The 15512-nt window shown below is 34.3% G+C and overlaps 1 protein-coding gene across 2 annotated transcripts in view; it reads right to left on the bottom strand.

The window, feature by feature from the left end:
• Positions 1–13968, bottom strand: part of CNTN6 (contactin 6) — a 303559-nt gene extending 289591 nt beyond the window's left edge. The window contains exon 1 of one of the 2 annotated variants that reach the window (XM_033210480.1): positions 13420–13968. The gene's annotated coding sequence lies outside the window, so the exon portion shown is untranslated. The remainder of the gene's footprint in view (positions 1–13419) is intronic. The other variant, XM_033210479.1, reaches the window with a different exon arrangement.
• Between the last annotated feature and the right edge of the window lie 1544 nt (positions 13969–15512).

The raw sequence follows: 15512 nt of genomic DNA, 5'->3' as shown, positions 1-15512 counted from the left end.
CAACCAATGAAATGTGAATTCAAGTGAGACGTATCACTTCTGTGTGAAAGTGTTTAGTTGCCACTGAAAGTCTCTAGGACTACCTTTTTACTGAAACTGTGGAAACATGTATTCATATGGTATTATAACACCGCCGTTCTCATCAAGGACAGTTGCCTCACAGTTGTACACAAAGAAATCTTTGTTTCAGACTCCTAAGATTTGGGGTGTGGTTTGTTATTGCAGCATAATGTGTATTAACTTTTTTAATAAGTGTGGTCATTCTAAGCTATAAGTAAAACATGTTTGTTTCACAGCTTTAATATTTATTACCAAAATTCCAAAGTTTGAGAGAGAGAGAGAGAGAGATATTGTGTGTGTGTGTGTGTGTGTGTGTGTGTGTGTGTTTTACAGGTGTGAGTTTCACTTTGTTGCCCAGGCTGGTCTTGAACACCTGGCCTCAGATCTAAATCAAACACAAATTTGTTTCTAAAACTCTCTTTGGCAAAGTCAAACACCTTATTTAATTATGTTCTGCCAAAGTAAATTAACATCAAATACTAAAATCATGTGTTATGGTAACTTAAATGCAAGCTAAAACAAAAGGAAATTCTTTCTTGTTCTGAGCATCTGGAAAAGCTAGTTATATATCTCACATTTTGGGAGGGTTTTTGAAGAAGAAAATATCACACACCTTGTGTATACTTTACCTCTCTGTAATGTATAAATTATTTCTTAATTCAGGGATGATTACAATTTCTTTTTATCCTAAAACCCATTCCTTGTTCCCCATATGCAGTCCTGAATTTCCCTAACATACCAAATTCCTGAAAAGCCCACAATATAGATTACCTCCAAAACACAGGTTTCAAATACAATTTGTAGTGATGAAATAAATAACTACTTAAATTTCCTGACTGCTTCATCATGGAGTGGATTACCATGGTTGCCAAGCGCAGAGACATAAATTGAAGTTTAACATTAATTATCATTTTAATATGTGCTATTTTGTTCACCATTAGATTTAGATGACACTGTAATAGCATACTTGGAATGAGCACAGATGTATTTGAATTTATGTTTCTCTAGTATACTTAGAGTCTACATTCATTAAGCAGGCACTTAATGAGCACACACCACAGGCCAGACGCTGTTGGTGCCGGAGCTAAAAAGTTGATAACATTGGACCTATATTTAGAAAACTTTAAGTTGTAGACTTTCTCATGACTGCACTTGCAATTTAGGACAAACACTGATTTATCTTTAATAAGACTAGAACAATAACTGTATACTACTTATAACTATAAAAATGCATTTAGAAACATTAACTATTTCAGTTTTCATCTGACCCTTCTGAGTTTGTGAAAGCCAGGTCAGGTGTTACCAGCTGCACTGTGTACATTTGAAAACCGAGGTTCAAATAATTTATAAAATATTTCCCAAGGTTTCACACTTAAAATATAAGTTAAATGTCTTATAAACTTGAAAAAAAGTGAAAATTACAAGTTATCTCATCGATATATGATGAACTTCCTAAGCATAAGAAAAAATGTAAAATATCAAAGAATAAACAAAAGACGGGCTGACTTCAGCAAAATGAGCAGACACAAATGGCTCAAACACTCATGGAATATTTATTCAGGTATGTATTTTCAAAAATGTACTAGAGAGCAATACTGAAATACTGTTATCTGCATATTTGCTTTGTAATCCAATCGGAAAGTATTCACAATTAATAATACTTAGTATTTACTGGGATGATCACAAAGAGTATTCATCTGCCTGAAAGTACGGAGGGAGTTGTCTTCCTAAAGGACAATTTAGTAATATACACACTCACATTTTTAAAATCTCACAATTTGACATGGAAATTGTACTACTAGGAATTTGTTTTTAAGAAATAATCAGAAACATATTAAAAGATTCAGGTACAAGGATATGTATCATAGCATTGTTCAATAAATTGTGTAAAAGATAAATATCCAACCATAGGTTATTGGTTTGAGTAAACAGGGAACACCCATTTGGTGAAAAATCCTTCAGCATTAGGAGAATATTTAATGATACTTGAGAATGTTTATAAGATGTTAATTAATAAAAACAAGCTATAAAGCAGAATGTATACATTCATCTCAATTTTGTATTTTAAATACACACATACACACGATTACTGAAATGATGCCATATACAGAGTAATAGAATAACAATCTATGCATATTTTGTCTTCTCCAAATTTTGTGTAATAAACATATATGATTTCATAATTGGAAAAATGTATTAAACAATACTATGTTGGTTATTAATTTCCTTCACTTGTTATATACATAGTAATTTACCATGGTCATTAAATAATTTAGTGTAGTTTGCAAATTTTGAACAAATTCTACCATCTTAGTAAATTCACAAGTACTATTCACTTGTTGAATAACTTTCAGGTAAAGAGTTGAGTATATGATTAGGAAATTCCATAAACATGTATATGATATGAAATCCTATTTTTGCTAATCCTCTGAAAAACCCAGAATATATCACTATCTATAAAAATAGAGGAATAATTATTATTCTTAGTAAATATATGTTTCTTTTTATTTAGTCTTTTTGGTGCATCTCATTATGCAAGTTTACTAAAATAATCATCTTGGAATGAAATAATTTAAAGGCTTCTCATGCTCATTTCTCAGGTAAGACCTGAAATTAACAATGTTAGCTCCCCCTTCTACTTGGTAGACATGTATATTTAATTGAATTCAAGAATATATATCAGAATGTGAATTTTACAGGAACAGAACTCTTCTCTGTCTTGCTCATAGTTGCATCACCAGTGCCTGAAATAGCATCTATTATATAGTAAGTATTCAGCCAATACTTGTGGAATTTTTACTAGTATATACTGTTGAATAAAATATTATTAATATTGATAATTTAGTGTGTTAAATTATTGATCAGAATTAACTAGAATTTTTGTATGAATTGAAGACAGTTTCATGTAGAAAAAAATCATAAAAGAAAATAATATCCAGGGGTTAATACTCAAAGAATAACATTATTTTTGGATTTCTAAAGATATATGTGAATCTTAAAACTTCAAGATTTTGTTCCATGTTTCTTTGGAAAAATGACTTTTCCTCATAAGTAAAAGGAGCCCCTAATGGTGAAAGCAGTTGGCTCAGGCATTGCGTCTTGTGTGTGTAATTTCTTTTTTTTTTTTTTTTTTTGAGACGGAGTCTTGCTCTGTCGCCGGGGCTGGAGTGCAGTGGCCGGATCTCAGCTCACTGCAAGCTCCGCCTCCCGGGTTCACGCCATTCTCCTGCCTCAGCCTCCCGAGTAGCTGGGACTACAGACGCCCGCCACCTCGCCCGGCTAGTTTTTTGTATTTTTTAGTAGAGACGGGGTTTCACAGTGTTCGCCAGGATGGTCTCGATCTCCTGACCTCGTGATCCGCCCGTCTCGGCCTCCCAAAGTGCTGGGATTACAGGCTTGAGCCACCGCGCCCGGCCGTGTGTGTAATTTCTTAAAAACTGCTATTTGGCTTCCTATGTTGAACTACACATAATGAATAGGTTATTTTTCTTTAAACTCCAGTTTCTCTTTTTCTATGAGAAAGTTGTTGCTGTTTATTGCATAATCACTCTGTACATCTGCATGACAAAAGACAGAATAAGAGTGACGTCAGTAAAAATAATGCTTTTGCCACCTAAGTGCCCTAAAGAAAGCAGATAGAAAGCTTCCTTCTCTTGTCTACAAACCGCATAGGCACAGTCTGCACGAAGTAACAACAAAAAAGTAAAATCGGCACCTCTGAAAAAAATATGTTTTATAACCACCGGCTAATTCTGGTAGAACTATTTTCAACATATACTTTTGTGGTAAATTTATATATAGGACTGTCAAAATTCTACCTGTCAGCAACACAGATTCACAACTGACCATGTTTAGGAACTGACTAACAACATTAAATGCCTTGAAAACACCTTCATGTTCCACTTTTAGAAAGCGCGTTCTATCAAGTCTAGAATAACAGGAACTTCTTCATGTCAACACAACTTAATGGACATTTGTTTTGTTTTGTTTTGTTTTTGTAATCTCGCTCTGTCACCCAAGCTGGAGTGCAGTGGCGCGATCTCGGCTCACTGCAAGCTCCGCCTCCCGGGTTCACGCCATTCTCCTGCCTCAGTTTCCCGAGTAGCTGGGACTACAGGCGCCGCCACCACGCCAGGCTAATTTTTTGGTAGTTTTTAGTAGAGACGGTGTTTCACCGTGTTAGCCAGGATGGTCTCGGTCTCCTGACCTCGTGATCCGCCCGCCTCAGCCTCCCAAAGTGCTGGGATTACAGGCGTGAGCCACCACGCCTGGCAGGACTATTCTTTAATTTATTCTTAACTCTGCTGATAGAAAATTAGCAGCACACCTGATTTCCGACCTTCTCTTTCATTTATTGTGCTTTAGTGATTGGGAGACCCTGTTAGATGCCAGAAAGGAAAATCATGTTCTTTCACTAAAATCTCTATTCCAGCAAGTATATCGCACTCCTGCTGTTTAGAAAGATAGCTCAGCAGTCTCCATACAGAGTTCCTTACACAACCACATTAGACATACAAATGTGGGAAACCAAATAAATTAAACTTTGAAACAATATACAAGCAAGTCATTGGAAATAAAATGTCTACATTCTTTTGAGAGCTCATTCATGTTGGCCTCTTACACACATGAGTGATAAATTACTAGAAACTTCACCAAATATCTTATTTGAGTCTCTCCTTCCTGCCTTAAAAGAAGACTTTTAAAAAGGATTTTTAGGCCGGGCGCGGTGGCTCAAGCCTGTAATCCCAGCACTTTGGGAGGCCGAGACGGGCGGATCACGAGGTCAGGAGATCGAGACCATCCTGGCTAACACGGTGAAACCCCGTCTCTAGTAAAAAAATACAAAAAAAAATTAGCCGGGCGAGATGGCGGGCGCCTGTAGTCCCAGCTACTCGGGAGGCTGAGGCGAGAGAATGGCGTAAACCCAGGAGGCGGAGCTTGCAGTGAGCTGAGATCCGGCCACTGCACTCCAGCCTGGGCGACAGAGCGAGACTCCGTCTCAAAAAAAAAAAAAAAAGGATTTTAAAAAGGATCCATCTAATATTCTCACTTTTATTCAGCAGAAATCATCTTAAAAAATGGTCCGTTTAACATTCAGCTTGTACTGTGTCACTAGGAATTGCTGTGCTAACAAAGTTTTTGAATAATTGCTTCTACAGTTTAAGAATTTGCACACCATTAAACTTAAGGAATTAATAGAGCTGCCACTCCCAAAGAATATATAAACTAATAACATCCACTGGCTTGCTTTTCTAACTAAATTCTGGAACTCCCTAGCATATTCTCTCACTGGACTAAACCAAGCACTTTAATTAGTTGCAGTAACCTTTGTGGAGCCAATGGAAAGACATATACAATTGGCATTAACCATTTCTTATTAGATTATATACCTGAGACTTGACAATGTTTCCAGAGAAAAAATTAGCCAATGTTCCATTGCCTATAACAAAATAACTCCATGAAACCATGAGAGTACCAGATAAAAATAAAATACCAGCAAGTAAGAAAGTTTGATGACTTTCTAAATGATGGAAAGCAGATGGGAACAAGTCCAGTCAACATGGAAGTATAGGGAAGTACATGGCACCATGCAACGTGATGCAGAAGGATTTCTTTTCCACTATAGACACATACAAATGCTATATAAGTATAAAAACCCTTTAAGAAGTACACATAACCGAGGTTAAATGTTAAAGAGGTAAGCCCTCAGAGGCACCAAATGGAGAGAAACTCAGATTGGCAAGGAGATTATAAAGTTGGAATAACCTCCCAAAACGGGGGCCTTTGCATGACATAGCTGACCTTATAGAAACCTGGTGATCGGGTAGAAAAAAGAATTCCCAAAGGACAGTCAGAACCCAGAACGTGTACTAAGCTTGGTTGTAGGGCCCAAATTCATTCTGTCTGTTTGGTAAGATAATTTGAAGCCAAAAAATTCACATATAAAATAGTACAGAACCAGAGATACTTGTAGAGCCACTGTAGAAGCAATAGCAATGCAATGCTAGGCAAAAGCATACACAACTCAAATAATGTTGGTCTCCCATAGAAAACAACATCTGTTGAAAGTAAATTTGTCATAAAAAAGTTATGAGCACCAGGAAGAATGAACCACCATGAGGGAAATCCAGCAGACATAAGTAATAAAGAAATTTGTCTCTAAAAATTAAAATAGTAAAACAATCACAATCTAACTTTAAAATAAACTTACTGAAATTTTTTCAACAGCTTAAGAATGGGAGAGAAACTATTAAGAATAAGCAGAATAGCAAGATAATTTTTAAAAGAACAATATAAATTATAGAAATTAAAACTATTTTTTAAAAATAAAAGTATGAAATACAGATCGGTAGAAATTACACTGACTGCAACACCAGAAAATGAACGAAATGAAAATAAATCAAAGACAGAAGCCTAGAAATAATGAATTAGCATTCCTGAAGGAGAAAATAAAGGGTTTTAAAAGATGCAAGATTGAAATATATAATAGCTGAGAATTTTCAGAATCAAAGAAAGATTTAGGAGCTTGCAGAGGCCTCACTGAGATACATTTGAAACAACTCCACAACTACTCATATTGTAGTGAACTTGAAGAAATCAATGACAAAGAGAAATTCTTAAAATCTGTCCGAGTGAAAAGAGGAATATATCTTCAGAAGTGTGATAATTAGATCATAAACAGTCCTCTCATGAGCACAATTATATTCCAGAAGATGATGGAACAGAATATGCAAAAACTGTTGAGAGAAAAGTATCATCCACATAGAGTGCTCTGACAAACTACAGTATTATTTTAGAATGTGACTAACGTAAGCTATTTTCAACAAAAAATTTTTAAGGGAGTTTAAAACAATTTTTGAATGACCTTAAAATGGTCTTCAGAGTACAAGAAAAGAATCTAGGAGATGCACATAAATAGCAAGAATATGGTAAATAAAGAACTCAGGAAATCACGTCATAAGTCTAAAAAAATCTTGACAAAAATATTGGGGGCAGTTTAAAAATAAATAGTGCAAATATGAGCACTGGGAGAAATATCTTGGAGTAAATTTCAACAAGTCATTGTCCTATTTGTGAAGATATACTCTCTTTAGTCTTTATTTGAAAATATAAAAGTATATTTTATGTTAAAATAGTTATTTACTAAAATATGATAATGGGAATATACCATTTTTAACTAGTAAAAGATGAAAAAATGAATAAAGAATATTTGCTCAGACCAATGAAACATTGATTATTGAAAAACACTTTTCTTGAATATAAAATAAGAAATAAGTCTAACTTGATCAACGTCATAATAGGTGCAGATGAATTAAGTACATTTATTGAAAGAGAGGAATTCTGAGATCAGAAATAACAAACATGAAATTGTTGACAGGGAGCACAGACTTGATATTCTTAATGAAAATCTCACTTAATGTGTATAAGTTTTCTATGCATGTGATAATAGAACACTGCGATAGTGAATATTTTCAATAAATTAAATATCCCTCAATAAGAGAATGAATAATAAGAGTACAAAATACATAAGGTGAAATATATCCTAGAACTGTATTTATTTGTAAGAATGAGTCTAAATAGTCTAATATGGAATGAGTTACACTAGTTAAATAAGTTTGTTTTCAGTATGATACCATTTCCATAATGTTTTAAAACAATTTTTTATATGTGCTTACATATATAAAAATTATATATAAATATACAATTCATAGTAATGTAGAGTGAGGAATGGAGTAGGTAGAGTTATAATGTAGGCCCTTATTATATATTACATTAATATTTTCATTTTGTGAATACTGAAAATGTTCAATCTCCAATAAAATTTAGCATTTGGTAATTCTGAGGGATGGGAATTGGTAATTATTAAATTTAATCTTTCCTTCAATACTTAAAATTTCCCACTTTACCAAAAAATATACATATATATGTGCATTACTGCCAAAAGAATTCAAAGACTTATGTAACACCTAAAATTGTCTTGTGAAAGTGTGAAAATAGGAAAAACTGCCCATCTTTTAAAAAATGGAGTCAGCAGACAAGATGTTGAGTTTATAGATTCTGCCATAGAAGTCAAATATATTATTCAAATGTATAATGATGGCCAGAAGGAAAAAATTACAATAAAATCAACTATAGAAAACATTTCTGTGAAATGAGACAGGAAATGGTGGAAAGGTCTTTTATTTTTTATTTTACTGTCTTCTCTGTAATTTCAAATTTTATTGTTGTTGTTTCCAGGTGCATACATTACTTTATTAGGGCATTATCATAAAAAAGAACAACAACAACAACAACATAAAACAACAGGAAAGAAATGTACAAGTATTTGTGATGTTTTTCTTTGAAGAAAGAAATTCTGGCTTATTTGTTCTCATGCTTTTCTGTTCATTGCTTTTATAATCAGAAAATTAAATATACCCTTTTTCTTGATCAGGTCCAATTGCTCAGTGTATACAGAAATACCGTTTCTATTTTTAATCTAGTTGGATCCAGGGACCAGCATCTCTAGATCTTCTCACCATTTTTCCTGAGCTCTATTTTAATATCCACTTATGATTTACACTCCAAATTTAATTCTCTACTAAATACCCGATACAATTGATTAGATGACAATTGTAATTTTATTCTTTTCATTGTTTTATATTATTTTTACCCAATTGATCCCAAGGCTCATATATAAATGTTATGATAGTAATAATACTATAACAATAACTAAACAATGAACACACAGAGTGCTTATTAATTGTCAGGCTTTCTTCGAAGGTTGTTTACATATTTACCTGCTGAATTATCTTGATAATACTGCAAAGTCAATATTAATATTATCTCCACTATGAAAGGGGAAACTGAGGTATAAAGAGGCTAAGAAACTTGCCTGAGACCACAGAGCTATTCTGTGGCAGATATAGGGAAGGAAAGCTACAATGGGTGGTGCTTCAGCTCAAGAGCTTGCCTCCTGAATCTTGCTCTCACTATCATTTTACTGACATTGAGAAAATGCGATTTGTTTTTTAGTAAGATCATTAGTTTTTTAGAACACTTCATAGGACACATCATGTTCTTTATTGCCTCTTTTAAGGATTTGAGATCTAAGGAAAATCATTTATTTATTCATTCATTTATTCCTTTAATTATAAATCTAATACATGTAAGTTTTATACTCAGTGTACTTTCAAAAAGAATTTGAGTCTACAGATTTTGATTCATGTTACTATGATGTAAAGTTTCTGTAAATTACCTTAGGACTCATTGCAATAAGTTAAGTAGGCCACAGACTTCATCAATATAGACTAATAGGAGACACTATCAGAAGGCATGCCCAATGACTGTTTTTTCCTCTACTATGTCCTGTGTTATGTCTTTACCATAATAAATGTTTAATACTACAACACACCATGCAGATTAACTCAGTTTTAACTAGAATAGCTCTTTTCAATATGAATACTGAGAATAACAACATTCTAATAAAATTTTCATTCAAAGAATTCTTCCAAACTGAAAGACTGCTACTTAAAACTCCTTAAATAAAGAGATTTTTTTATTTCCTCTATTGTCCCAGAGAAAAAATAAGGAGAAATACAAAAGGTAGCAGTGATAGTGGTGGGGATAAAAAACAAAGCAAAAAACCCTCTGTCTTCAATGAAAATGTTAGTGGACACAACCCCAAAACACAACTTGAAGCCCATTTCCATTGCTGCCAAATGCTAAAAATCATGGACTTTTGGGGGACATCAGAGAAAACTGGTAAGTACTTTCTTTTTCTCTTACTTTCAGAGGATACAGATTGCCCAAAAACCTGCCAGCTGAGGAAATTGCTAGAGTGCTGAGAGAAGGAAACATGTATTTACAAGATCACAATACAGAAGGTTGTGCCTTAATAGGTTTACTATAAGCTATATTATTCATTCAAGTGGCAAACAAGAGAATAAGTGGTTCTCAAGTAAAGAAGATAACCAACCTGTCAATTAAAATTGAAAAGAAATTTGGATATGAAAGATGTGGAAAGCAGACAAATGAGATACAACATGTACACAATTGGTGATCCTGAAGAAGCAATTTGGCCACATTCGGTTAAGGGACAAAAAAGAAATAGTACAACAACAAATTCTGAAATAAAAGAATCTTAAATCAATGGGGCAAACCTCAAAAAATGTTAATGAAAATGGAACAAATCCAGGAATATTCTGTACACACACACACACACACACACACACAACGAAAGAATCACGTAGGCATTTATCAGAAAAAAAGCAAGTCAAGTACAATGACGGAAATTGCAGACATACCTAAAAATGTTGCAAAACAACTTTCAATACGGAAAGGGTCTCCAAAAATGCTTAAACGTTTACACATTTCCAAAATAAAAAATTAAGCTTAATCCAAGAAAGATAATGTATCTTGCATGTCTAAGGCAAAAGAAATACATGTTCAAGTATGCAAACTCACAGAAAATATAGCACCTGTGACTATTTCTTTGGTGGACAGGTACTACTTAGTGAAATCTAACAACCCAAAAAATAATTAAAATTAAAGAACGCAGGAATGGTGAATTGGGTAGTAAAAGCCTGTTGGTAAAGAATAATTCCTTTTAATTTTGAAATAAGTTTAGTCTAAGATCGTGGGAATTCAGCCAGAATGTACACACTCTATAATGCAAAACTGATGTAGTTTAAATTCAGGTAGTATGGGTAGAGTTGATGACAACAAAGCACCTTTCAAATGCATTTAACTATCATAACAAGGGTTATAAAAGTTTGTTTACTACATAAACGTGCATCCAAAAAAAAAACCTTCAAACTATTTCTATGTTCAAAATTTTTGGCTATATGGGTATTATTCTGGACATAATATCTCCCTTGGAAAGAAATCTATACCTGAAATTCAACAATTTCTTCAAAGTTGTTTCAACTTCTCTTTTTTTCAGTTTAATTAAAATCTAAAATCAAACTCAATATTTCTGGTTTTTTTTTTTTTTTTTTTTTGAGACGGAGTTTCACTCTGTCACCCAGTTTGGAGTGCAGTGGCGCCATCTCTGCTCACTGCAAGCTCTGCTTCCCGGGTTTAAGCGATTCTCATGCCTCAGCCTCCAGAGTAGCTGTGACTGCAGGCACGTGCCACAACGCCTAGCTAATTTTTGTATTTTTAGTAGAAATGGGGTTTCACCATTTTGGCCAGGATGGTCTCAGTCTCTTGACCTCGTGATCCACCTGCCTCGGCCTCCCAAAGTGCTGGGATTACAGGTGTGAGTCACAGAGCCTGGACAATATTTCTGGTTTTTTTTTAAGCGTAGGATAACCTCTCATTTTTATAGAAGACTATCTATTATTGACTATATTATCTAAATATTTGTTACTTATTTTTAAAAAGGTGTATAGTAAGAAACCGTTCTTACAAAAGTATTTATCTCTTATTCTATCTGAATTTAGTTAGGCATCACGATGTCTCCAATGGTAGTCGCCAAATTTTGTGATTGTTATTTACAAGTGATGGGGTTTCTTTTTTGAACTTTTATGTATAGTTTGAGTCACTTTTAATGGGTAGAACTTATACTTCTGCATTCCAATTAATATGCTATTAAAATAAACAGGTAAGTGAATAAATAAGCAAATATTTTGTATTCCTTCCCCTCACATAAAAGAATTTAAAAGGTACAAATTTAATATTATACTACTGAGCATTTTTACTTACTAAAAAAAAACCAACTCAGAAGTATGCAATCAATTTAATATACCACACAATCTTTTCACAACATAATTGATTGGGGGGGGGTGTCTAAACTCAGAAAATATGTAATCCTTTTCTAAATAAACAATTGAATTTGTTTTCATTAAGGAAAGTTACATAAAAATTCTAAAAAAGTATTCTGGTCCTTCACTACAAATATTCAAAGGAAGTATTACAATGAAGACGTTTATAAATGATTGACTTTTTTCTAAGATGTGATAAGTTATGCATTTGTATAACCTCATATAAACCTTTATATAAAAGTTTCCACATTTATATGTTTGAAATATTTGGACCGCACAGCCATGATTATTGCTACAAAAAAAAAAAAAAGAAAGAAAAAGAAAAAGAAAAAGAAACTCCACTGAAACATCAAAGATAAAATGCTTCTGTATTTCTGTTTTTTTACACAAATTGTGTTAGTATTTTTGTATTTTTATGTTTGTTTTGTGGACACGCGTATGTTTACACATGTGTGTGGAGGAGGAGGGAAAGGAGTCTGCTTAAACATCTTCTTTCCTTATAAAATACAATGCACATAAATTGGTGAAACCTTCAACAACAGAAATAAAAAGATGATAAACCCATCTGATAAATGAAAATTGCTCAAAACAAGCAATTCAATATTCAGCATATGCTCCTTCTTTTATAGACATCTTCAGAAAACATTACCACTGTAGATAAAATTATGAATATCTCATTTTCCAAATTGATTCTGTGTGATTCTACTGTTTTGTCTGTTTTTTCTCAGTATAACTTCTGTTTAGTCATTCTGTGAATGTTTCTCAGAGGACATAGTCAGGATGCTGATTATTTAAACATAAGTAGTTTTCATTTGGAGAAGCAAAAACTATGAATTCCAATTTTCCCCCCAAACCCCAATGTTATAGTATTGCATTAACATAATGGGTTATACGTGTCTAATCTCAGAACTCTTAAAAGTTTTGTTCCCAAGTCATCACTTCTGAAAGTTTTCATAAAGTATTATAAGAATCTTAATACTGACAAGCTTAACTGGTGTAAATGGCAAAGGACACTCCAGAGGCTATTAATTATCTCGAAGCTGGGTATAAAGCAAAATGCCAGACAAAATTTGGTGATCTCGTATGACCTCCAGTCTTGCTTTGCTCCCTTTACCAAATCTTCCCCTAGGAAACTTTAGAACCATTATTTTAAATCATCCGGTGAAAACTGCAAACCCCACCCCTCATCCCTTTGATTAAAAAAAAAAAAAAAAAGGACAAAAAACGTTTAGCGATCACATTTTCCCATCTGCCGTTACAGAAAGGGCGTGTAGCCATCTGAAAGTCCCAGAATTAGCACTGTCATCCCGTGTTGCCATTAGTTTTACTGCAGCAAAGACTAGTGAAACACTGAAAAATATACCTGTAGTCTTTCTTTCCCTGGTTTGATCCTAACCTCCCGGAATACAGATTCAATACATTTTTTCCCACACAAGGAATAAATGCATTTTAAACATTAGCATCATAGAAACACAGCATCAATAAAGCAGTGACTTCTCCCCCAACCCCAGCTTTTACCTGTTATGCTAATACAAAGACACTGAAAGGAAGAAAAGCTGCAGCTTGCCCAGCAATATTCTCATTGCAGCAGACAGCACAATTTTGTACTTACAGATCTTACCAGGGAAATGTCTCGGGATCTTTACAATTTTTCTGCAGAACTCTGTTTCAAGCTCTCAGCCAGGCATGCTGTGCATCCAGGCAGAACCAAGGCGTATGGAATGTCTATGCAGCTGGGAGATAATGGGACTCTTTTTCCCAGCTGGGACTGCAAGCCTTTTATCCACTGAGTACTGCGTGGCTCTTCTCTGGTCTTAAGCATGAAATACGCTCCTCTCCTGCTGCATTCCTGTCGGAGCCTAGACAATCAGTTCTTGAGGCACATGTGCAAAGCTCTCGTTTGGAATATTCAAAAGGAAAATTCTTTCTACATTGAAAGCCAGCTCTATCTTCATCAACCTTCACAGAATCAGACAGAGCTGAGAGCAGCTGCCATTCCAGTGGCATGAAAGATTAAATTCACCCTCCTCTTTCTTTGACTGGAGATAGTCACTCCTGCCGGGTCATCAGAAAATCTCTCTTATTGAAAACTGGGTCAGACTAACTACTTATTAGGTTTCCAACAGGAAAGGAAGTAATTTTTTTCTTCCTCTGGTTTCACTGCATTGTCATTTGCAAGCAAAGATTAAGCTGGTCAAGGGTCTGCACTGATTTAGACAGTATTCAAATGTAAGCTTTTTGAAGCATGCCAGTAACTCCTTCTATTAGTGAAGGTGAAGCGAAAAGGGAAATAAAATCAAATGATTGTATGCACTATCACTAAAACCTTTCTAAGTTGTATTTTTTAAATGTGTGTATGAGGCTTCTCAAAGACAGGTAAAGAAAGTGAAGTTAAACAAGTCCAAAAGAGTATTGCTGCTTTCCAAGTAACATATTTGTAATTCCAGAGGCAGAGAACAAGTGTCTGTGTGTTTGCATAGAAGCTCTGTAACAAGAAAAATAGGTTTTGTGTCTCACCCTGGGCTCTCCAACTAAACTTTTTAATATGTTTTGGTCTTGTCATTGAGTTTTGAAGGGATGAACTGCTTGAAGGATGAAAGCTAAGGAATAAGAATTATACATGCATGCACACAGAGACTGTAATTCATACAAACACAGCTATAGCATGAGAAAAGAATGATAGTTTGGACTTATTTTCATGTTGGCATACAAAGAAATTATAATCTTAGCATCTTAAAGTAAGTGGATACTGAGAAAATGAAATCCCCAAATCAAATGGAAATAAGTCAGAAGATATTTCGTGGCCTCAGTTTGCTTTCACCTGACGAACAAGAAGGTTTCAACGACTATATTTTATGACTATGTCCTATGGATTTCTTCACAGGGTCTAACCAACATTATAAGAGGTTTTAGAAAGGAGATGATGCTTCCTAACACAAGGTAAACTCAAAATGGGCTACCCTATTGTTTCTCCCAATTCATAGGAAGGCAAACTAGACTAATAATTTTATAGAGAGAGTATCTGTTTTTATTGAACCTCTTTTAAAAAAAATTAGAAGTATTTCTTGCTCTTTAGGAATAAAAATATATTTTACTTATAAAAATGCCAAGGTGACTTTTTCTGCAGAGTTTTAAGAAAAATAATCATTATGTAGTAGGCTTTTTTTTTTGTGGAAAGAAATTCATTCAAATGTAAAGAATATCCCTTCACTCAAATCTCCAACACTCTGCCTCATATTCAAGGACAGCTGATTGCTTTGCTTTCTATTTTACCCAAAAAGGAATAAGAACCAGAAGAAAACTTCAGTAAGCTCCTATCACTGCATCTAGTCACATACTTGCCCCTGTGATCACAGACTCTCCCTTCATCTTGTTACTTGGGGTGAACCGTGCTCCCTCCTTAGACCAAGTCATCCACTGTGCTTTAGATAGTCTTCTACACAAGGGACCATTCTACCCACTTGTTTCTCTCTGTGGAATCATCAATTCTCCCTACCTTCTGTAGCATTATAGCATAGAGATTTGCTGCTAGTTGGCCCATTTTAAAAATCAGCACCCCTTTAACATCACATCTTCCTCTGTCTACTACTGTATTTCCTTGCTTCTCTTTATAGCAAAACACTTTGAAGGAATTCTCTGTACTTATTGTCTCCATTCATCTTTTCTCTTTTTATCTTGAATCCAGTTTGATTAGTCTTTTGTCCC

Source organism: Trachypithecus francoisi, unplaced genomic scaffold (genome assembly GCF_009764315.1).
Source record: "Trachypithecus francoisi isolate TF-2019V2 unplaced genomic scaffold, Tfra_2.0 Lachesis_group0, whole genome shotgun sequence".
Taxonomy (NCBI): Eukaryota; Metazoa; Chordata; class Mammalia; order Primates; family Cercopithecidae; genus Trachypithecus; species Trachypithecus francoisi.
This window is presented reverse-complemented; position numbering and strand designations above follow the sequence as displayed.